This window comes from Mus caroli, chromosome 1, assembly GCF_900094665.2.
Source record: "Mus caroli chromosome 1, CAROLI_EIJ_v1.1, whole genome shotgun sequence".
NCBI classification, from domain to species: domain Eukaryota; kingdom Metazoa; phylum Chordata; class Mammalia; order Rodentia; family Muridae; genus Mus; species Mus caroli.
In genome coordinates, this window is record NC_034570.1 from 46,497,956 (window position 1) to 46,522,617 (window position 24,662).

Sequence of the window (24,662 nt, forward strand, 5' to 3'; positions counted from 1 at the left end):
AAAGAAAGAAAGAAAGAAAGAGAAAAGAAAGCAACATTGTGTGACATGTGCTATGTGTGAGTAGAAACATTGACCTTTTTACCTTTGACGATGGTCACCTAATGCATGGCACTGCCCTAGTCATAGTTAGTGGTCCAAAGCTGGACCTAAATAATGACACAAAAGTGAAGAAACACAACTGCCCCATGACTAAGGAAAACCACTGTTTTTCTCTACTTCTCTCCTGGAACTTGAGAACAAATACAGCTTATTAATAGGCCAAAATTAATAATCCTACAAGAAGAACTAACCAAAGGGTGATATATTAAAGCTAGGTGGTAAGTAAGCAGGAGGGGACAGGCAATTGTAATCTTCAGTGCCATCATTGAATTCCTGGATTACCCAATGCTGAAGAGTGAGACCTAATTCATGGTGCCTAGGAATTCATCATCTCTCAGGCAAGAAAGCACACAGGTAGAAATTTCCATAAGTAATAAAAAACATCATAGTAGAGATGAATGTAGATATGAGAAACAAAGAGGAGGTTGTGCTCAGTAAAAGCCAGAGAGAGCCTCAGAGTCTCTTCCTTAGTTTTCAAAATGGAGAGGGTTCCATGGCTAGTCCATAAATGCATTTTATTGTACTATACTGACATTAACTACGTGTTTCATCTTATAGCATTATAATTATAAATTATATAATTATAAAAAGTCATATAAATATAAAAAGTAAAATATTTTTTAAAAATGTAAGTGCTGACAAGCATCTCAGAAATTTCATATGAATTAAGCACAAATTAATATGGTTTGTGTTGTACTGTGACTCCTTTGTAAGCAATTGAGCCAAGGTCTCATACCTGCTAAGCATCACTCTCTCACTGACCTAAACCCCTATTCCTACCAACATTTATTTTGTTTCAGAATAGCTTTGATGGACATTATGAGTGACCATGACTGGATCCTTTGAAAACATAGCCAAAATGGTAAGTTTTCATAAAGAAAATCAGCCTGGTAATTATAGCTCAAAAAACTGTATCTTTAATACATTGGACCTTCTCATTGTTAAATCTTCAGTTGTGTTATAAATACACTTGGTTTGGGTTTCATGTTACTTAAAAGAGATTCATAAATGTATAATTGGTGAGATCATTTATTGCCTGGAAACACCATGGCTAGCCAGCTTACTTCTCCACCCAATAATTTGTTAAGTATAGTCTTACAAGCAAATTTCTCACTACATACTAATGTGCTGAACAGTCCTCATAGCTTCTCAAGGCCACAGACTTAGAAAGAGATAACTTGAAAATAAAAACCGTGTTGAAGCAGTTGAGTTTTCAAGAATAAAATTTAATATATATTAATACATAATATAAAATATTATATAATATATAATACTACATGGTGCGTGTTATATGTTATATACATATTATATAGAATATATGATATATAGCTAGTATATAATATATGATATATTATATATGATATATTAAATATTCTTCCAACTAAATTGAACTTCATTTAATCTGTGTTGATGGATATAGAAACAGTCTCCCATATTTCATCTTGGCAAAGTGGAGATAGATGTGAAAGTGTCATGTGCATTCATTATTGAAACTGAATCACCTTCTCTGCAGAGCAAAGGCTTCTTCTATTAGCAATATTTTGACTATCTTTATGCCAGAATCTTCATTTTGACAGTCATGCAGCTGTGCAATTTTGCAGCTTCCTGAGCTAAACTCCAGAGGCTGAGAGTCCATGCCAGCTGTCTTTCAATTTCTCATCAACTCTCTTGGTGTTTTGTCAGCTGAAAGCTTTTGCAAAGTTTCCAGGGCCTGAATTCATTAGATAAGGGAAATGGGTCATCTAAATCTTAGCCAGACTCAACTGCTGTAGACACTCGCTACTGCAAATTCCCTTCAAGACTGAACTAGAAATAGACCCCAAGGGTTTGGGGCAGTGTTGATATTTGATGATACCTTCACAGCAGCAGCTGCTGAAGCTGTGTGTGCCTCAATAAAAATTTCTGTTTTAAATTCTTTTTCCTTCACATTTGCTGTAGAAAATTGGATCCCAACAGCTTCAACCATACGGCAGGAAGGTGACTTCACATTCCGGTGGGAGAGCAGATGAGAGACAAGAGGCTTGTCACTAAGGCACCTTTAAAAAATGGCTGTTAGAAGGAGAAAAAATCTATCTTATTTTTAAATAGTTCTCTGGCATCCAATAGCAGTTAAAAGACAGATTGCCAGGATCATTAAGGAAGCTGGAAAACAAAGCTTAGAGCAACAAAGGGAGACAGTGATTCCTCTGAGAGAGAAACTGCCTGATTATCACAAGCTGTCGCAATTCAGCTGTATTTTGGAACCCTGTGCTTCTCAGATCTGTGGAGATCCAGCCCTGCCCACAGCTCATTATTAGACAGAAATACTTAGTGTCTGCACTTTAAATGAAAGGGGGAAAACACAAATGATATAAAGATTAAGAAAGACACAAATGAGTATTTCATCTTAGAAAGATGAAAATCTAAATCAGCCTTGCCTGCTGGAAGGTAATTCCCAAGACAGTGATGGAGGAACTATAGAGTCTAGCTACTAGAGAGAAGTAGAAATGTCATCAACTGAACTTCAGATTATGTGAATAAACTTGTATTTGCTTTTTGTCAGCTGCTTTTCTACTAAACTCTTACAGCAGTGACACAAAGCATGTCCTTCAGAGTCAGCATGAGTCATTTCACAGTCAATTCACAATTTCTAGTAAGACCTAGGGCATGGTGTTCATACTTACTGAGCTAGGTGCCTTATTAGAAAAATGTGGATAATGCTCTATTTACCATGCTGCTACTGGAGTTGAGTGAGGTACAATGTATATCAAGTACCGGGAATACAATACGTGAACAATGAGTGCAAACAATTAATTTCCAGTGGGTGTCATGGTATAATGATTGTACATGCATTGTGTACCTTGAATTGATAGCTCAGCACAATGACTAAAGCCAGCCTTCAGAAATGCTCTGGAATGAGAGTGACTATTGAAGCTCAATTTCTATATAATACTTTGACTTTGGGGATGGGAGGCAGAAAATATATACTATGCAACTAGAACTTTACAAGAGAAGTCCTAAGTTACTTGACAGTGTTGTCCTATGGTGCTTTTTCCAGTGACAGAAACAGTCTATTCCTCATACATGTGGCTTTCTGACACATGAAATGTAGCTACTGTAACTAACTGAATTCCTTAGCTTTATTTTCTTTAAATCTCCCGTTTTCATAGTCAATTGTCTCTAATGCTGCCAAATTTAATAGCATATTATCTCTATACTGATTGACACTTTCACTAGACAATCTAGGCAATATAAAAGAAAATAAAATAAAGTCAATAAAGGTTCAGTATTGTGTCCGGAGCAATGGCTTGGTGACTAAAAGCAGACTGAAAGACTCATCTAATAAAAACTTCAAGTCTTTGAGGAAATAAATTAAAGAAGATATCAGAAGATGGAAAGATCTCCCATGCTCACAGTCATCCTACCAAGGGCAAGCTATAGACCTAATGCAATACCTGTCAAAATTCCAACATAATTGTTCACGGATGTTGAAAAAGCAGTTCTTAGCTTCATATGGAAAAAAAAAAACTGGGATAGCTAAAAAACAATCCTGAATAATAAAAGAACTGTTGGAGGTATCACCAACCCTCATTTCAAGTTGTACTACAGAGCTATAGTTATTTTTTTAACACATGGTATTGATGTAAAATGGATATGTTGATCAACTAAAAATAAAATTGAAGCACCAGACATAAATCCACACCTCTGGACACATGACTTCTTTTATAAAGATGCCAGAAATACACACTGGAAAAACATACAGTATCTTCAACAAATGGTGCTGGTCAAACTGGATTTCTGCATGTAGAAAAATCCAAATAGATCTATATTTATCACTATACACAAAACTCAAGTCCAAATGGCTTCAAAACTTCAACATAGAACCACATATACAGAACCTGATAGAAGAGAAAGTAGGGAATAGCTTTAAAGTGATTAGTACAAGACAGAACTTTCTGAACAAACACTGTTAGCATAGGTACTATAATCAGTAATTAATAAATGGGACCTCATGACATCCTTGGGCATATAGCCAAAGTATAATTTATCCCACTACAAAAATGAAAAATCATGTTCATTTTTACTTTATTCATAATAGCAAAAAAAATTCAAAACAACCTAGATATTCCTCAACAGAAACATAGATAAAGAAAATATGGTACATTTACACAATGGTGTATTATTACTCCATTTTTCAAAAACAATGGCATCATGGAATTTGCAGGCAAATGAATAGAACCAGAAAAAATCATTCTGAGTGGAGTAACCCAGAAAGACAACTATGGTATGTATTCATTTATATGTGGATACTATCCATTGACTAATTGATAACTAAGCTACAATCCATATAGCCAGAGAGGTTAGGTATAGAGGAAGGGACTAGATGGGGCACATGGAGTTCCCTGGGAGAGAAAAAGAGAATAGATTTCACAGATGGACTGGGGGCAACAGGATACAGGAATGGAATAATCAAGTGAGTGAGAGAGATGAGGTTGTGGAAGGGAGTGTGGGGAGAGATAGCTGGAATTGAGGGATACTCAAGGGGGTGGTATGGAAACCTAGTGCAGAAGAAACATCCTAAAATACATGAAGCTGAGCCTAATGAAATGAGAAATATAGAGCCATCTCTTGTCACCAAAGGAAGTTTCCAGTTCCAGGACTGAGTTACATACAATTGAGTTGTTGGTCAAAGGTGTCCCATGGAAACCCCCAAACAATCCAGGCTGTTGCCAAGACAATACAGGTTGCTCCCCACAAATTGACAGCAAGGACCCATTGCTGAAGACCACATCCACACAACTCATTTAACATCGAGAAGTTAAGCTGGTACCTACATAGAACTTTCACCTATACTCTAGTCTATTTGGTGTGGAAAGGTACTCTGCAGGTACCAAAAAAGAAATGTAGATACCAAACCAGCCACAAAACCTTTGAGCTGCAATGCTATCCTGCCGACAAAATATGCTAGAGCAATGGTAGCACAATGCTTGTGGGAGTAACCAACCAATATCTGATTTGACTTAAGGCCCACTTTAAGAAGTATAACCCATACCCCACACTGCTTGTGTGACCAACAGCCAGAGACTAGATAGCCTAGAGACCTAGCGTAAAACCAAATACCACTGGTATAAAAAAATAAATGTATGTAGTAATAAAATGGCTCCTAATGATACTATCCTATGCTCATAGATCAGTGCCTTATCCAGCCATGATCAAGGAAGCTTCTTCCTGCAGTAGACGGAAACAAATACAGAGTCCCACAGTCAGACATGATGCAGAGAGAGAGAGACCTTAGAACATACAGTTTTAAATGGGATATCTTCATCAAATCCTTCCCATCAGAGTTGAAGGAACCACTTGGAAGAGAAGGCAGAAAGAGTCTAAGCCAGAGGGTATGGAGGACACCAAGAGCACACTGAATCAACTAAGCAAGGTGCACATGATCTCACAGAGAAAGAAGCACCAGTATTCATACTGTCTACATGGTCTGCACCAGGTCTTCTGTGTACATATTATAGTTTTCAGCTGAGTGTTTTTATGGGACTCCTGAGTGTGTGAATAAGTGGGTCTCTAATTCTATGGCCTTCTAGTGGAGCTCTTTTCCTTCTGTTGGTTTGCATTATCCAATTCCAGAATGTGATGGGTTTTGTTTTATCTTATTATATTTTATTTTGTTACATTTTGTTGTTATCTCCTAGGAAACTGATTTATTTTCCAGTGACAGAAAAGAAATGGATCTGGATAGAGGTGTGGAGAAACTGGAGGGAGTAGAGGGAGGGGAAACTGTAATAAGGTTATATCATATGATAAAAGAATTTATTTTCAATAAAGGGGGGAAGGATGATGTTATTCCAGAAGTCCTGGGTTCAATTCTCAGCATGCACATGGTGGTTCACAACCATCTATAATTCCAGTTCTAGAGGATCTGACACCCTCTTCTAAATTCCTCATGGAAGTTGTGCACAGACATACATGCAAGCAAAACACCACATGCACATAAAATAAAATGTTTTTTAAATGTATGTTCAATATAGGTATCAAAAAATTGGCTTCCTTAATGTAATTCCTGTTTCTTTCGAACAGTCATATCTACTGAGCTATGAAGAATCAGTGTTCTTCCTACTGAAATCAGCGAGGAGTAACTGAGATAGTAGCATAGTATACTGGCCTACTTGGATAGCTTTCCCAGAGTCCTCAGATATTATAGCCAGATGGTTGATAAAACAAAGTACACCAAGAAACCCTTTAGGAAGTCCTGCTTATGTGACCTTCTCAAGAGGGTATTTCCGATCTAAGTCAATTCCAATAGGAGGCAACTTTAAAAGAATTAGTGCTAGGCTGTCAACAGGAAGCCTGGAATAAAGCTCTTTTTGACGGACAGACATGCAGCCTGAAAAATCCTTCTTTCCTCTTCTTGGACATAATCCTTTTAGAACAATAAATCTTAATCTCTCTTTGCCATGGACTAAATATCTTCATAGGTTCTAGAGGATAAAACATCTTTATGGGTCCATTATACTGCCTCTCACACATATATGCATGTATTCATTTATAGATGATAGATGGTAGGTGGTAGATGATGATGATGATGATAATGATAGATAGATAGATAGATAGATAGATAGATAGATAGATAGATAGATAATAGGTATATAGATAAATAGATGATAGGTATGTAAATAGGTATCATTCATATAGGATAGATAGATAGATAATAGATAGATAGATAGATGATAGGTATGTAAATAGGTATCATTCATATAGGATAGATAGATAGATAATAGATATATAGATAGATAGATGATAGGTATGTAAGTAGGTATCATTCATATAGGATAGATAGATAGATAGATAGATAGATAGATAGATAGACAGATAGACCGATATATAATGATAGATAGATAGATAGATAGATAGATAGATAGATAGATAGATAGATGATAGGTATGTAAATAGGTATCATTCATATAGGATAGATAGATAGATAGATAGATAGATAGATAGATAGATAGATATGTATATAGATAGATGATAGATAGATAGATAGATAGATAGATAGATAGATAGATAGATAGATGATAGATAGATATGTAGATAGATAGATAGATAGATAGATAGATAGATAGATAGATAGATAGATAGATAGATAAGATGACAGGTGATAGATATCATTTTAACTTGAGGACTCATGGTCCAGGAAATTTTCCATGAGCATGATGACGGGAAGCATGACAACAGGAAGCATGGCCCAGAAGCAGTAGCTGAGAGCTTGTGTCTGATTCAAGGCCAAGGTAAGGAGAACAGAGCTCAAACAGCACTTTCTAGTTCCATCACTGAACACACAGCAATTCTAGTGGCACTGTGTCACCCACTACAATAATAGTAGCAAACAAGTTTCCTCCAGAACTTCAACAATATCACACCACTGTATGATGGTTCATGTATTGCACATTATTGTGTTTGTGGTTCTAGATACACCAGGTCCTTTTTCTCTATCTACCTTCAAGATTTTCTTTTTGACAAGTTTATGTGTATTAGCTTATTTTATGTTCTTTGGTTTGGGGACATAAATGACACTTTAGTTTGGTGTCCTGTCATTAATCTTTTAAAAAGGAGCCATTTTTATGTTTTATTACATTTATTTGTGTTATAAGAAGAGACATGCAACTGCCCACATGTGGAGGTCAGAGGATATTTTACAGTAGTCAGATCTCATTTTCTACATGTGGTTCCCCAGAATAGAACTGACTTTATCAGGCTTGGCCAAAAGCACCTTTGCCCTCAAAGCCATCTCACCAGCCCTCAGCTATTATTTTCTCAAATGCTTTATGCATCCCTCTCCTCAGAGATTCCCATTATAAATTCTTGGTAAATTCTTACTGTCCTCAAGTCTCAGAACTTCTGTCTTATTTTATGATTAACCTATTACCTCTCTGCTATTGTGCTGGCTTTTGTTTGTTTTTATCATTTTTGTTGGATATTTCTCACAATTTTCATCTGATCCTACACGATGTTTCCCATTTCTAGTTGAGCCTAAAACACAGCAATTATAATTGGAGAGTGTCCTGCTTACTTTTCTGAGTCTGGTTCTGTTCATTGGTTTGGATCTTGATATTGTATTTCCTTCTGATATGTATCCTTTACAATTTTACTTGAAAATGAAGGTAAAAGTATCCTTATACCAGAAAATAAAGAAACTTTTCCTTCTAAGAAAATTTATGTTTAGGGATTTAGTCAATCTGACCAGAATTTGGGCTGTGTTTTTGGCTTATTTTTCTGTTTGGCACTTTGTGCTCTATAAGCATAGCATCTTAATTCATATCTTTCTTAGGCTCTATAACCTCAGTTCTCAAAGGTTCAAAAGAAATTGTTAATTTTGAGAATGGCACATTAATATTGGCGTGTCAGAGATTTAGAATCTCAAAAACTTAATGGCCACCAAAGCTTCCCTGAGCCAATGACTTTCAAGTTTTTATCTTACACATTCAAAGAATGAATTCACAGATCCTGGAATGTAAGTTTTAGAAATAAGTTTATTATAGATTCATAGAAGAAAACTTAGGCGAGGTAGCAAGAAGAAAGATATAGAGAGATAAGGAGAGGAAGAGAGTGAACAGGAGAGAGGGGGCCAATAGGTATTACTGGATGGAGGAAGTAGCAGTTAGAATGAGCTGGCTAATCTCCTTCCCATTCCAAGTGTCCAAGTACCTCAAAGTCTCATTCACATCTCCAGTATGGTTTCCAAGAAAGTGCCACTTTCCTTTTGTGCCTTTCAAGAAAGGCAAAAAATATGAAGAAAAATAACTAGTTCCCTATGTGTTGAATCATATTAGCTATTTTGTCTCTTCCTGTGTCAAGTCAAAGGACCTCATGTCAGTAAACTCTCAGTTTTTAAAGTTATTATTTTCTTTTTGATAGTATAATATAAAAACATTATTTCCCCACTTCCTTTCCTCCCTCTAAATCCTGTCACAGACCTCTTGTTTTCTTTCAAATTTATCTTCGTTTTCATTAGTTATTGTACACACACACACACTTTTTTTTTAAAGAGATGTGGGGTTTTTTTTGTTTTTTATTAGATATTTTCTTCATTTACATTTCAAATGCTATCCCCAAAGCCCCCTATACCTTCTCCCCGCCCTGCTTCCCAACCCACCCACTCCTGCTTCCTGGCCCTGGTGTTCCCCTGTACTGGGGCATATGATCTTCACTAGACCAAGAGCCTCTCCTCCCATTGATGGCCGACTAGGCCATCCTCTGCTACATATACAACTAGAGACACAGCTCTGGGGGGGTGGGGGGGAGGGTAACTGGTTAGTTCATATTGAGGTTCCTCCTATAGGGTTGCAGACCCTTTAGCTCCTTGGGAACTTTCTCTAGCTCCTTCATTAGGGGCCCTGTGTTCCATCCAATAGATGACCACACACACACTTCTAACTTCATAAATATAACTTGTTCAATCTGTAAAATGTTACTCATATGTTTGTTTTCATGTCTGATCATTTAGTATTGGATAATCAATGGATGTGCTCCTCTCAAGGAAAGACTATTATTTCTCTTTCACTCAACACTCCTTAGAGGCCTGTAGTTCATTGTATAGGGTTTAAGACCTTGTGGGCCTTCTCCTGTCTATATTAGCATGACTATGGGAAAGTCTTAGAATCAAAAATGCAAAGATCCTTTCAAAAGAGGGAGAGGAAGATCCAAAAGGAACTGAGTTTTCTCTGAGACTGTGTCTCTAGGGATGTCAAAAGTATCTCTTAATGATCTTTATTTTCTCAGCCTCTTGAATCAGCACCTTTAGGATCCAGCTCCATAGATATACTCTGGGTTCCTGCTGGCATACATTGGCTAAATGGTTCAAATCCCCTTCTTCTTACTGGATCATCATGATATCTCTAGCAATTTATGATGCAATTTCCCCCATGTTACTGGTTAAGATGCAAGAAGGTAAGGTTAGGATGTAAAGGTGGAAAAGAAGCTGTGCTGTTTTGCTGCATGTACATTTATCTATAAAGAGATTACACTGTCATGTTATGTAAAGTAAGACTTTAAAAATCAGGAGAAAGGAACAACTAGATTTGAAGTTGTCGAGCACTTTGATCCTGATGTCCCTACCCATAATCCCCGTCTTCACAAACAGGACTCTGGATTTTACAATCTTGATAGGGTTGAGAAGACTTTTTTGGAGCTCTAAGGAGGCAGGAGACTAGGGAATCGAGGACTGAGAGACTTTACACAAAGCTTTACAAACTAGAATGTGAGAATAAAGAGGAGAAAGGGGAGAGAAGGGGGAAGAGGAAGAGGAGAAGGAACAGGAAGAGGAGGAGAAAGTGGAGGAGGAGGAGGGGGAGAAGGAGGAGGAGGAAGCAAGGTGTAAGGTTAGAAACCTTCTCAAACCTCACACCATCCCAGAGTGAAGCTTCATAGACAGAGATTCACCAGAGTGCCCACAGATGGCCTGTGCCTCATTATAATCCTAAACTCACCCCACTCCCTGTGGAGATTTAAGATGCTAATAAGGCATGTGATGGGTGAAGTTGTATGCAAAACAGGTAGACCATGATCCAGAAAGACTGCACTATGCATATGTCCCTAAAACCCCATGAATGTGTTCTGAAAACTCCTGGTCTTTTGAACTCAGGGATGTTTGAACTACTAAAACCTCTTTGCACCTTCCCATCTCCTCACTTGAATGGGTAACTTTCCTTTCTCTAGTAGATAATCTCTGCTTCTCTTGTATTGTGTGTCTCTCATCAGTTCCTTGTTCAGGCCACAGGAACCTGGAACTCCTACCGGGTTCTCTGTAAACACTAATTTCACTGAACTCCTATAAAAGAAAATGTTTGGGGTATGGTACAAAACTATTTTGCCCTTTGTCAGAAAGTCTCCTTTGTCTTGCTTCCAAGGAGAGACTCTGACTTTCACCCTTGACCTTCTGAATGGTCATGAATCATCCTCAACCTTTATCAGTCTTTCTCTATACTTTGATCCATCTAGGAACAGCCACTCTACTTAAAGCACCATTTGCCTCAGTCCCTTAAAATCCCGCTGTATCCCAGCTTTCACTGTGCTTCCTCCGGTAAGTGCTCCATCATAGCTTACCACTACCGAAAGTTTTAACAACTGTAGTGCAACCGAGGTTAGGCCCCATCAATGTCTCATCTATTCATGAGGATGGTAAACCAATGCTTCATCCTAGCTCATAATATGCTTCTTGAGGGTCCCTTTTTTCTTGCTACTAAGTATAACAGTGTGAGCAAGACTGGTTGACTGATTAAAACTTCCATGATGTGGTGAGATTGGACTGTGGTAAACAAAAACATTTGAGGACCTCTTTAGCCCCTTTAGTAATCACCTACTAACCCTCCCTCTATATGACCTACCATCTTTGTGTCCATTATGTAAATGTTCTAGAATGTACAAACAGACCTCTAGTTTTCACCAACCAAACAACTACGAATGTGATCTGACTGAGATTTATCTGAGGCCTATAACCTTCTTACTTGCTTCATATACTTACCAATGTATTTGAAAGTATGATAATGTCTGATTTCTTTGTTCGGTTAACTTCATGTAATTCTACCTCATTGAAATATGGAATTTGGGGAAAACCTGAATCTATGATCCTGGGCTGTGGTTCTAAAATAAACTATCTCTTTTGTTCCTTTGAGATGAGAGATATTTTCTTTGGTCAACAACAGATTTCACCAGTTTCATCTCTGAAAACAGTTTCTATGGCTCCTCCGATGTTTGCTACAGAAGGTTAATGGATAATATTTCTTGAGAATAACTGTGGGGTCCTAAAGGAAAACTGGCTGGCCAGAGGAAGAGTTTAAACAGAAAAAGCCTAGAAACAGAGTGTTAAATAAACCTCTATGATAAAGCCTTACCTGAAACACAAAGGTTTATTGAGCCTCTGTAGATGTTGGCCAGAAAAAAAGCAGGACCACGGCCTGGAACAAGCTTCTTTCTCTAACTACCATGCACAGAGCTAGTTCCCTTGAAAATGCCCTCTAGACCTAAGAAAAAAGTTCTGTTCATATTGAATTTACTCTGCCTATAGGTAATAAGTGAAATTGCTTAGAATAGGGAGAATCTGAGGAGAGGCGCAGCAGCTCAAAGGAAATAGATTTTACCTTTAAATTACTTGAAGTTGACAGTCTAGAAAGTATGTGGACTTTCCAATACATCAACAAGGCAGCATGACCCTAGTGGTTACCACAGCAGGATTTCAGCAAAGACTTTAGCATACACTGAAAAATGCTAAATAATCCTATGTTCTTTTTAAAATTAAGTATCTTTTTAAACTTATTTTTTAAAGTTTGAAAAATAATTTAAATATATTAATTAAATATGTTGTTAAATTATTTTTAAATATATATATCTTTTTAAATTATTATATCTTGCATGTATGCCTATGTATCCTGAGCATGTCATGGTACGTGTGGAAGCCAAAAGAGGGTATCAGAGCTCCTGGAACTGGGATCACAGATTGTTATGAGCTGACACATATTTGCTTGGATCTGAACCTAGGTCCTCTGGACAAGCAACTATTGCTTTTAACTACTGAGATGTCTCTTCTGTTCATTTTAGATCGTAACTTTCCTACTCCCCTAGCCCTTTATAGTTAAATTTACGACATGTCAGAATTTCTATTTTACCAAGGGGCTTCAGACAGTATGTGAGACCTCTGGGACTGAACAGGTCCTCTAGGGTTAGCTCAGTTGAGGCAGGGTCGAAAGTATTTAAATCCACATAATTAGCAATGAGAGTGAAACAAAGGCTAAAAATGGTTACTTCAGCCAAGGGCAGTTCCTAGGCAGAGGCTCAGCTGTGTATTATCAGCAATCAATTCTCTCTGCAGCTACAGGAATAAATCCTTATAAGAAATACAACAAAAATTCTGAAAAGAGCTGTGTGCAGCACACTCCAGCTTCTACTACAAAGGGTGCCTGTTGGAAATAGAGCATATTAGGTCACAGATATTTCATCTATCTTCCCTCGCTATCCTAAAATTCAGGCCACACACCCCTGCAGTCTCTCTCTCTCTCTCAGATGTGACAAGCAACTTGTTTTGGCCTTGTAATTTCTCTCCCCTTTGCAGCTGGAAGCCCAGCACCCTGATTCCTAGGCTCATGATGGCTTTAAAGTAGAATATTATGGCAGTTCATTCCTGCCAGGGAAGTGAAAAAGTTAACAAGCCCATCCCCATTCCTAACTATCAGCTCCCAATACCTAAAAGCACATTTTACCTGAACTACCAATGGCCACACCCATCAGGATCCCAGAAGAATTTCCTACCAGGCAACACACAGCCACCATATTCTCCTAAGAAACAGAGAAGGAAAAAAAAAACAAAAACAAAAACAAAACAAAACAACCCACCCAACAAAGACAAGACCAGATATCAGCATCTTCCCAAACTGAATGCCTAGATACCATTGTAAAAACACTATCAATGGGGCTGGTGAGACGATTCAGCGGTTAAGAGCACTGAATGCTCTTCCAAAGGTCCCAAGTTCAAATCCCAGCAACCACATGGTGGCTCACAACCATCCATAATGAGATCTGACACCCTCTTCTGGTGTGTCTGAAGACAACTAGAGTGTACTTACATATAATAAATAAATTAAAAAAAAAAAAAACACTATCAGTAAGAGACAAGATGATATGTCTCCCCTAGAGCCCAGAAATCCTATCACAGTAAGCCCTGATGTTCCCACACAGCTGCAGCACAAGTAAAATGCCTTAAAATAGATTCTATGAAGATAATACAAGTCCTTAAAGAGGAAACAAATAAATCCTTTTAAGAAATCTATAAAAATGCAAACAACAGAAGAAAACAAACAGTTCAAGACATGAAAGTGGAAATGGAGTCAATAAGGAAAACCCAAACTAGGAAAATATGAGAATGAAAGCTTCAGAAACACAAACAGGAACCTCAGAGGCAAGCCTCACCAACAGAGTATAAGAGATAGAAGATAGAAGCTCAGGCATTGAAGACACAATAGGAGAAATGGATACCTCAGTCAAAGAAAATGTTAAATCTAAATATATACTGGAACAAAACATCCAGGAAATCTGGGACAGTATGAAAAGACCACATCTAAGAATAGAAATATGAGAAGAAGAAGCCCAGGTCAAAAAAATATATTTTCAACAAAATCATAGAAGAAAATTTTCCTCCCCTAAAGAAGGAGATGCCTATCAAAGTACAAGAAGCATACAGAATATCAAATAGACTTGACCAAAAAAAGAAAGTCCCATCAAAACACAATAATCAGAACACTAAATGTACAAAGCACAGAAAGAATATTGAAAGCTACAATGGAAAAAAAGAACAAGTAACATATAAAGAGAGACCTATTAGAATTACAACGCACTTCTCAGTGGAGACTCTAAAAATCAGAAGAGTCTGGAGAAATGTGGTACCAACTCTAAGAAACCACAGGTGACAGCCCAAACTGCTATACTCAGAAAAACTTTTAATCACAATAGACAGAGAACATAACACATTTCATGATAAAACCAAATTTAAGCAATATCTATTTATAAATCCAGTCCTACAAAAGGTGCTATCAGGAAAACTCCGGCCAAAGATGTTAACTGTTGAGATTTAATCTGTTGCTATGTATTGTAATGCTAAATACTGGCCCCCAAGGTGTGGTTACCCCTAGGGATGAGGAAATTCTCATGTACACCAAGTGATGCTGTGTAATGTTGATCCTTAATTTAAAACTATTGGTTGAATAAAGATGCCTAGAGTCTGTAGCTGGGCAGAAGAGAGGTAGGTGGGGCTTCGGTTCCCCGGCTTGAGGTCTGAAGCAGAAACCACAAGAGAGGAGAGAAGTGAAGAGAGGAGAAAATGCCATGGGGATTTAAAAACAAAAAATTGTTTTAAAAAACCTCTCCAAAGAAAAAATATTATACACACACACAAGCACTCAGAGAGTGGCAGAGTGGCTCAAAATAAAAACAGTTTGCTCTGATTGAAAAAAAAAAAAAGATACAGACTAACAGAATGGGTACAAAAACAGAATCTATCTTTCTGAAGAATCCAAAAATATACCTTAACATCAAGAATAAACATCAACTCAGGGCAAAAGTTGGGAAAAGATATTCCGAGCAAACAGACCTAAGAAGCAAACTTATGTAGCTATTTTAATATCTACCAAAAATAGATTTCAAACCAAAACTGATCAGAAGAGATAGAAAAGCACTACATACCCATCAAAGGGGGAAAAAATTCTCCCAAGAGTACATTATAATTTTAAACATCTATGTACCATATGCTCAAAAATAAAGGGCACCCAAATTTCCAAAAGAAAGATTTCTATATTTTAAATCATGTATTGACCCTATGCTGAATAGTTTTATATCAACTTGACACAAACTAAAGTCACTTAAGAGAATGGAACATCAATTAAGAAAATGCTGCCACAAGATCAGGATTTAGTAAGGCTGTAGGTCTTTTTCTTGATTAGTGATTGATAGAGAAGGACCTACTATGGATGGTGTTGTCCCTGGGCTGATGGTCCTGGGTTCTATATGAAATCAGACTAAATAAGACTTGATGAGCAAGCCAGTAAAGAGCACCCATTCATGGCCTCTGCATCAGCTCCAGCCTCCAGGTTCCTGACCTGTTTGAGATCCTGTCCTGAATTCCTTCGATGATGAATAGTGATATGGAAGTATAAGCCAAACACAAGCCCTTTTCTCCTCAACTTGCTTTTTGGACCAAGTTGGTACCAGGTAGTGAGGTACCTGACCCTGGTTTGGGGAGAATCATGGAAGGACTTTAGAACTTTGGGCTAGAAAATCCTTTGAGTGTTGAGAGCTCAGTGAAATGTTCTATAGAAGCTGAAAAGTTAAGGATGTTGAGAGCTGTGTAGAAGATGGAGGCCAGGCTTGTGAAGTTTCAAAGGGAAGTTGAAAGGCTCCATCAAAACCATTTGCTATTTTAAATTAAGATTCTCTCATTCTAGCCAATGGGAGCTGAAGAGTCAGCCAAGATTAACAAGAGACCAGAAACACTGAAGTGAAACTTTTTCTTTACTGGGACAATTTATGTTGGTTAGCTGGAGCTAAGAAATTAGCAGTGGTTAAAAAGAGGCCAGTATTGCTGAAAGGAAGTGTTGAGAAGAAGAAGAAAAGAAGAAGAAGAAGAAGAAGAAGAAGAAGAAGAAGAAGAAGAAGAAGAAGAAGAAGAAGAAGAAGAAGAAGAAGATGCAGAATCAGCAGCAGCAGCCGGGGATATGCTTGGTGGAGATACAGTATGGTGCAAAGAAGGGGGTACCTCTGCAGGCCCATGCTGAGGCATTCCCTTCCCCCTGAAGTACCAGCCATATGACAGTATAGTATAGAATAGAGTTTATTTAGCGCATGGAGAGGGGAATTGAGGGGGTAGTAGACACAGAGAAAAGGAGGGGGTAGTGGCCATGAGCACATGGAGAGAGGGGGAGGGGAATAGGAAGAGAAGAGACAGAAGAGGAAGAGAAAGAGGGGGAGAGAGCAAGGAAAGAGAGTGGTGAGGAGGGGGCAAGCAGCCCCTTTTGTAGTGAGTCAGGTATACATGACTGTTGCAGATACCTGTGGGGCAGAGCCTAGGAGAAATGCTAACAGGAAGTCTGGAAAGTGTTTCCTCATGGTCAGCACACAGAAGTTGTGGTTGTTATGATGTCAGCTGAGCTTTGTAGTGTAAGAGTCACCTAGGTGGTACTAGTTTTTAAGTTATAAAGGGGTCATGGAGTGCAGCCGAGGCTTGACACTGTATATCAGGGCTGGAGTACCTGAGGAGAACCCAGGAGAGGCTTTTGGTGAAAATGTAGCCCAGGTGCAGCAAGGGACTCCAGTAGTTTTGTAAATGCCAAAGTATCTCCATGGTTATCCATGGGATGACCGCCAAGAACAGCAGCAGCAACGTTGTGGAGCCAGTCAGAGCCAAGAAGACAATTTGTATGTGTGTTGCAGAGAGCAGAGCCAGAGAAGTGACCCAAGCCCCCTGGAGGAGTCCAGAAAATCATGAGTGAATCCCAGATATTGAACACTGAGTTATTTCAACTAATAGTTTGTTTTTGCTTTGTTCAGATCATGACTGTGCCCTGGTCCTTCCCTCTTGAAGTAAGAATGGATTTAATTTATTTCTTTATTGGACAGGTGCCCACAGTCAGGAGACAGAATTTTTAAAGAGATTTTAGGTTTTAAAAAAGACTTTGAATTAAGAAAAAAAAAAGACTGAAATTTTAAAGTGTTAGAATTTATAATAACTGTGATACTTTTTAAAGTTTAAAATGTTTTATATTTTGATATTGATGTATCATCTTGGGGATGAACAAGAAAGGAAAGGTGTGGCTTAACAGTGGTGTGTTTATGTGTCAAACTGACAAGGTGTCAATTACGATGCAATTTAAAGTCAACTTGACACAAACTAAAGTCATCTGAGAGGAGAAAGCCTCAGAAAACAATATGCTTCCATTAGATGGAACTGTAGGCAAGCCTGAGGGGCATTTTCTTAATTAGTGATTGATGGGGAAGGGCCCATTTTATTGTAAAGTAGAACAATGCCTGGGCTGGTGGCCTGGGTTTTATGAGAAAGCAAGCTGAGCAAGTGAGTAAGCAGCACCCCTCTATGGCTTCTGTATCAGCAACTGCCTGTAGGTTTCAGACCTGTTCAAAGTTGTGTCCTGACTTCCTTTGAAAAAACTGAGTGATATGCAAGTATAAGGCAATTAAACCCTTTCCTCCCCAACTTGCTTTTGGTCATGGTGTTTCATACTAGCAATAGAATCCCTAAGACAGACCCTCACCCATTGATAATGGGAGACATCAATATCCAACTCTCACCAATAGACAGGTCATCCACAAATTAAACAGAAATTCTGGTGCTGACTGAAGTTATAAACCAAATGGGCTTAACAGATATTTATAGACCATTTCACCTAAACACAAAAGAATATATACCTTCTCAGCACCTCATAGAATATTCTCTAAAATTGACCAAGTAATCTGAACAAAAAGCAAGTCTCAACAGGTTCAAGAACATTGAACTAGCACTCTGCATCCTATCTGAGTACCACAGAGTAAAGCAGCAAACAACTGAGCCATTCACTTAGAAAGGAAAGGCCTTCTAGAATGGAATGAAATTGAATATATAACATAGACAAACTTATGGAACACAATAAAGGTGGATCTAAGAGACAAGCTAATAGCACTAAGTGCCTGCATCTAAAAATTAGAACAACTTAACGGCACATCCAAAAGCTCTAGAACAAAAATAAAGCCCACTCAAAAAGAAGTCGATAGCAAGAAATAATCAAACTTAGGGCTAAAACCAATAAAATAAATGGGTAGGGCCAGGGGAAGCACTACAAAGAATCAATGGAACAAAGAGTAGGTTCTTTGAGAAAATCAGAATAAATGGGGTTCAAATCTACCACCAGGAAAAGACCACAGATTCCATTCAAATTATAATTAAATGAATTTATTAATCACTGCTGGCAGGACCACAGCCTGACAGCCAAATTGAAAGTGTGCCATGCAGGTGGTCTAAGGGGAGGTTTTCTTTAAAGGTGGAGACTACAGTTATCTCATTCCTATAGAATGTGCAGCTGAGAGAGAAACTTTCACACACACACACACACACACACACACAGACACACACACCAGTTAGTGAGGAGCTGTCTCTTTCTCAGGCTTACAGCCATATAGAATCTGTCTCCCTGTACACAGAGATAAGGGGGTTTACAAAAACTAGAGCAAGTGGTTAATTAGCTCACAGCAGGTTTACAACTCTGGGGAGAGGTATGAAGTCAGAGTTGCAAGGAGCTTATCTTTTAGGAATTTAGAACGGGTGCCTAGCACAAAATGGAGTTTTCCTCACCACCAAAACCGCACCTTTGGAGGCTCCTTGTCTCAGGGCTCTTCCTTTTTTTTCTTTTCTTCCTTTACTTCTTTCTTTTTTAATTTTACCTTTTTAAATTTTTATTTAACTTATAATTTGTTTTTTTTTTATCCTACAAGTCCTTTACATATATATTATGGCTTCCAGATAATGTTTTTATGGAATTGCTGAGTGTGTGAGCAAGAGAATCAACATTTCTTATTCCTTCTCTTGGGCTCTTTTCCTTCTGTTTGTTTTTCCATTATTTGTAATTGGATATTTTATTTATGTACATTTCAAATGTTATTCTCTTTCCCAGTTTCCCCTCTGCAAATGCCCTATCCCATCCTCCCTTACCCTGCTTCTGTGAGGGTGCTCCCTCACCAACCTACCCACTCTCCTCACCACCCTAGCATTCCTCTACACTGGGGCATCAAGCCTTCACAGGACCAAGGGCCTCCTCTCCCATTGATGCCACATAAGGCCCATTCAGCTCCTTCAGTCCTTTCCCTAACTCCTCCATTGGGGTCCCTGTGCCCAGTCCAATGGTTGGCTGCGAGCATCCACATCTGTATTGGTCAGGATCTAGCAGAGCCTCTCTGGAGACAAATGTATCAAGCTCCTGTCAGCAAGCACTTCTTGTCATCAGCAAAAGTGTCTGGGTTTGGTGTCTGCATGTGGGATGGATCCCCAGATGGGACAGTCTCTGGATGGCCTTTCCTTAAGTCTCTGCTCTACTCTTTGTCCCTGTATTTCCTTTACACAGGAGCAATTCTGGGTTAAAATTTTGGAGATGGATGGGTGACCACATCCCTCAACCTTGGGGGGTGGATGGGGTGGGAGGAGGGCCATGCCTAACCTTTGGATATGGTCTCCACAGGATCTCTCTCCCCTTTTAGGGGTATTTCAGCTAACGTCATCCCTGTGGGATCCTGAGACTCTTGGTTTCCTGGCATCTGGGACTTTCTTGTTGCTACACACAGTTCCCCATCTCCCATTGCAAAACATCTCTGGTCAATTTTCTGACCCTCTATACATCTCCTACATCTCCTCCCATATCTAATTGTGCCCGTCTTTTCCCCTCCCCTCTTCCTTCCAAGTCCATCCCACCCTTGATTATATTGTTCCTCCTTCTAAGTTGGACTGAAACATTCACTCTTTGGTCATCCTGCCTCTTGAGCATCATGTGGTCTGTGAGGTGTATGGTGCGTATTCCATGCTCTTTGCCTAATATCCACTTATTAGTGAGTACATACAATGTGTGTTCTTTTGAGACTGAGTTACCTCACTCAGGATGATATTTTCTACCATTCATTCGCCTGTGAATTTCATGAAGTCATTGTTTTTAATAGCTGAGTAGTATTCCATTGTGTAAATGTACTACATTTGCTGTATCCATTCCTCTGTTGAGGAATATCTGGGTTGTTTCCAGCTTCTGGATATTATAAATATGGCTGCTATGAACATAGTGGAGCATGTGTCCATGTTACATATTAGAGAATCTTCTGGGTATATGCCCAGGAGTGATATAGCTGGGTCCTCAGGTAGTACTATATCCAATTTTCTGAGGAATCACCAGACTAATTTCCAGAGTAGTTGTATCAGCTTGCAATTCCACCAGCAATGGAAGAATCACATCCTCACCAGAATATGCTGTCACCTGAGTTTTTGATCTTAGCCATTCTTACTTGTGTAAGGTGGAATCTCGGGGTCATTTTGACTTGCATTTTCCTAATAACTAAGAATGTTGAACATTTCTTTATCTGCTTCTCGGCCATTCACGTTTCCGAGTTGAGAATTCTCTGTTTAGTAATGTTCCCCATTTCTAATGGGGTTATTTGGTTCTCTGGAGTCTACCTTCTTGAGTTCTTTGTATATATTGGATATTAGCCCTCTATCAGATATAGGATTGGTAAAGATCTTTTCCCAATCTGTTGGCTGCAGTTTTGTCCAATTGACAGTGTCCTTTGTCTTACAGAAGCTTTGTAATTTTATGAAGTCCCATTTGTCAATTCTCGATCTTAGAGCATAAGCCATTGGTTTTCTGTTCAGGAATTTCTTCCCAGTGCCCATGTATTAGAGACCTTTCCCCACTTTCTCCTTTATTAGATTCAGTGTATCTGGTTTTATGTGGCGGTCCTTGATCCACTTGAACTTGAGCTTTATACAAGGAGATAAGAATGGATCCATTTCCACTTTTCATGTTGACTGCCAGTTGAACCAGCATTGTTTGTTGAAAATGCTGTCTTTTTTCTCAACTGGATGGTTTTAGCTCCTTTGTCAATGACCATAGGTGTGTGGTTTTATTTCTGGGTCTTCAATTCTGTTCCATTGATCTACATGACTGTCTCTGTACCAGTACCATGCAGTTTTTATCACTATTGCTCTATAGTACAGCTTAAGGGTCAGGGATGGTGATTCCCCCAGATGCTCTTTTATTGTTGAGAGTAGTTTGCTCTATCCTGGGTTTTTTGTTATTCCAGATGAATTTCAGAATTTCTCTTTCTAACACTATGAAGAATTGAGTTGGAATTTTAATGAGGATTACATTGAATCTGTAGATTTCTTTCAGCAAGATGGCCATTTTTACTATATTAATCCTTTCAATCCATGAGCATGGGACATCTTTCTATCTTCCGAGGTCTTTTTTGACTTCTTTCTTGAGAGACTTGAAGCTCTTGTCATACACAGCTTTCACTTGTTTGGTTAGAGTCACACCAAGATATTTTATATTCTTTGTGACAATTGTGAAGGGTGTTGTTTACCTAATTTCTTTCTCAGCCCTTTTATCCTTTGAGTATAGGAAGGCTACTGATTTGTTTAGGTTAATTTTATACCCAGCCACTTTGCTGAAGTTGTTTATTAGCTGTAGGAGTTTTCTGGTGGAATTTTTGAGGTCACTTAAGTATATGATCATATCATCTGCAAATAGTGATATTTTGACTTCTTCCTTTCCAATTTGTATCCCTTTGACCTCCTTTTGCTATCTAATTTCTCTAGCTTGAACTTCAAGTACTTCAAGAGCAGGCAGTCTTGTCTACTCTGATTTTAGTGAGATTGCTTCAAGTTTTTCTCCATTTAATTTGATGTTGGCTACTGGTTTGCTTTAATATGTTTAAGTGTGGGCCTTGAATTCCTGATCTTTCCAAGACTTTGAACATGTAGGGATGTTGACTTTTGTCAAATGTTTTTTCAACATCTAATGAAATGATCATGTGATTTTTTCTTTTTTTTTTAAGATTTATTTATTTATTATATGTGTATACACTGTAGCTGTCTTCAGACACTCTAGAAGAGGGCATCAGATTTTTGTTATGGATGGTTGCTGGGATTTGAACTCAGGATCTTAGGAAGAGCAGTCGTACTCTTAACCGCTGAATATCAGACCTGAATATCCCATGGCCTCAGGTAACATCAAAGTCACTCAGGTCAGCTTATTCACCCATGACAGCATGGCCCTCAGATATCCACAGAGTCTCTGTTGACAGCCCAGACCACAGATGTCTGCTTGTTCTTTGGTAGTAACTCTGTCCACAGACCCTCAGCTGAGGCAGAACCATGGACTCAGACATGGCCCTTTGCAGCAATCCAGGTAGAACCTCACCATGGCCTCCTCATATCTGCCTCTTCCTCACCACTGTCTCCAGTTCCAACTTTCTCCACAGTGTACAAATCATCTCTCCCCTTTCAAACCTTATTCCATCTCCCTAATCTCTCCATCACACAGTTGCCAATAACAGTAAAGCCTGAAGCAGGTGCTTTCATATCTTTCTTCCAGCCTCCCTTGACAGGCATGGTCAAGGTTAGCACTTGGGTGTCTTTCTTCAGACTGTCTTGGCTGGCAGGACCCAGTTTCTGTTTTCTCTTACTATTTTGTTTTATTTTATTTTGCTTTATTGTTCCCCCAAAATCCTAACTTTTATCTATTGCCCTTCTACCTATGACTCTGGCATAGAGGCTGGGACATGTGATGTGGAACATTTCCCCCCAGCGTGAAGAAAAACAATGTAAATACAAGGAATTCCTTTGTTCTTTGGAATGAAAGTATTTCTCTCTTCAGGACCATTGCTATGCTACCCATGACAAGTGTCTGTCTTAATGAAGCTCTTCTTGAGATCTGAATGCTTGCTTTCTCCATTCAAAGCCCATCATGGATGTCCGTGGCTGTCACCCCAAAACTCTTCTAAACAGAAACCTCTGCTAAAAAAACTCTTCTGCAGGATAGTTCTCAGTTTCCTCCCTACACACTTTAGCATCATGTATTATATATCTAACAAGACCCTTGCAAGGTTTTGGTAAAGTTGTAAGGCTTTTAAACCTATATAATTTGTAAATTTGGTCAAGATTCACGCACTGTTTCTTTTCTATTTTTTTTAAAAATATATATTCTAAATGTAAGTACAGGAATTGTAAGCAACTACCCTAAACTGTGAAATTAAAAAGTAAAAAAGGTCTTTTACATAGTCATAGTGAAAGACCCCCATTTCGGAGAGACCCTCGCTCAAGTCCCAGGATGAACCGATGCCCCAATAACTAGAGAGAAACCGTTCTTGATGCAATATCGCATGAGGTTTATTCACGAATCAGAATGCTGACGCTGAGCTCATAACCCACACAGGGGCAGAGGAGATCGACTCCCAGCAGTTTTAAAGAATAAACCACAAAGTGAGGGGAGGATAAGACCACAAAGAATGGGGAAGCTGAGTAAACATCGTAAGAGTGGGAATGGTGAATTACAGCTCATCTCACACGGAAAGGTTACAGGCTCTCTTTGGCAAACATTCTTGGTCCGTTACACTGAGTCAGGTGCCTGGGTGGGTCAATATTGTGGTGAGCCAGTTCCTGGAATTAAGTGGGTCACCCAGTGGTCATCGTTCTCTCAGGCTAAAGGTGAAAGAACAAAGAACTCCATGCTGGGCTTCGTTTCTAGGGGTCTAAGAAACATATTGAGTTGGGCTATTACAATAATTTTAAAGGGGAAGGCTTAAACATTTGACACTGAGGTCAAAAAAATCATCCCAGTAGAAAGTCAGAGAGACTATAAAGCTGTGGAAAATGCCCATGGCTGGGAGTAAAAGTTGTATTGTTTTTAAACTAGGGATATCTGTGTCTTGGGGATTCACCCATTTGTTGGTGCATATGTAAATTAGACATTGAAGTAGAAAAAATCTGGTGGGTAATTTGAACGGAAGCACATTAGCAAATTTAGTTGATGACTCAAGTTAAAGAGTCCAGGCTTGGGCAAGATACCTGGCCAAAAATTCAAAGGGGGAGTATGAACAAGGAAGTTAAAAAAAAAAAGGCTGCTGTTTAGCCAACATCTTGAGGAATTAAGGCTTTGTGAATTATAGCCCACCAGCTCAGTTTATTGTGAAACTTCTGTGTTCTTGGAGTTGATGACCAGTTTCACCAGGACATACAGACAGCACCTCTGACCCTTGGCTTGTGATCTGCCTAGAGAATGGGGCTGCCTTGTTCCTATTCCATATCAGTACCAAGCCCTTGTGAAAGACTTAAGTGTAAGAGCTGCAAACTTTAAAGATGTCTGCTGCACTGAATAAAGTGAACCATGGATGGCACTAGAAAAGTACTGGACCACAGCACTACATCCCCAGCTCTACTCCACTGCTGTTACTAAAGGGAGATATAAAGAGATGTTTCCCATGCTCCCAATAAACTCTATAGCCTTGCCCTTCTGCTG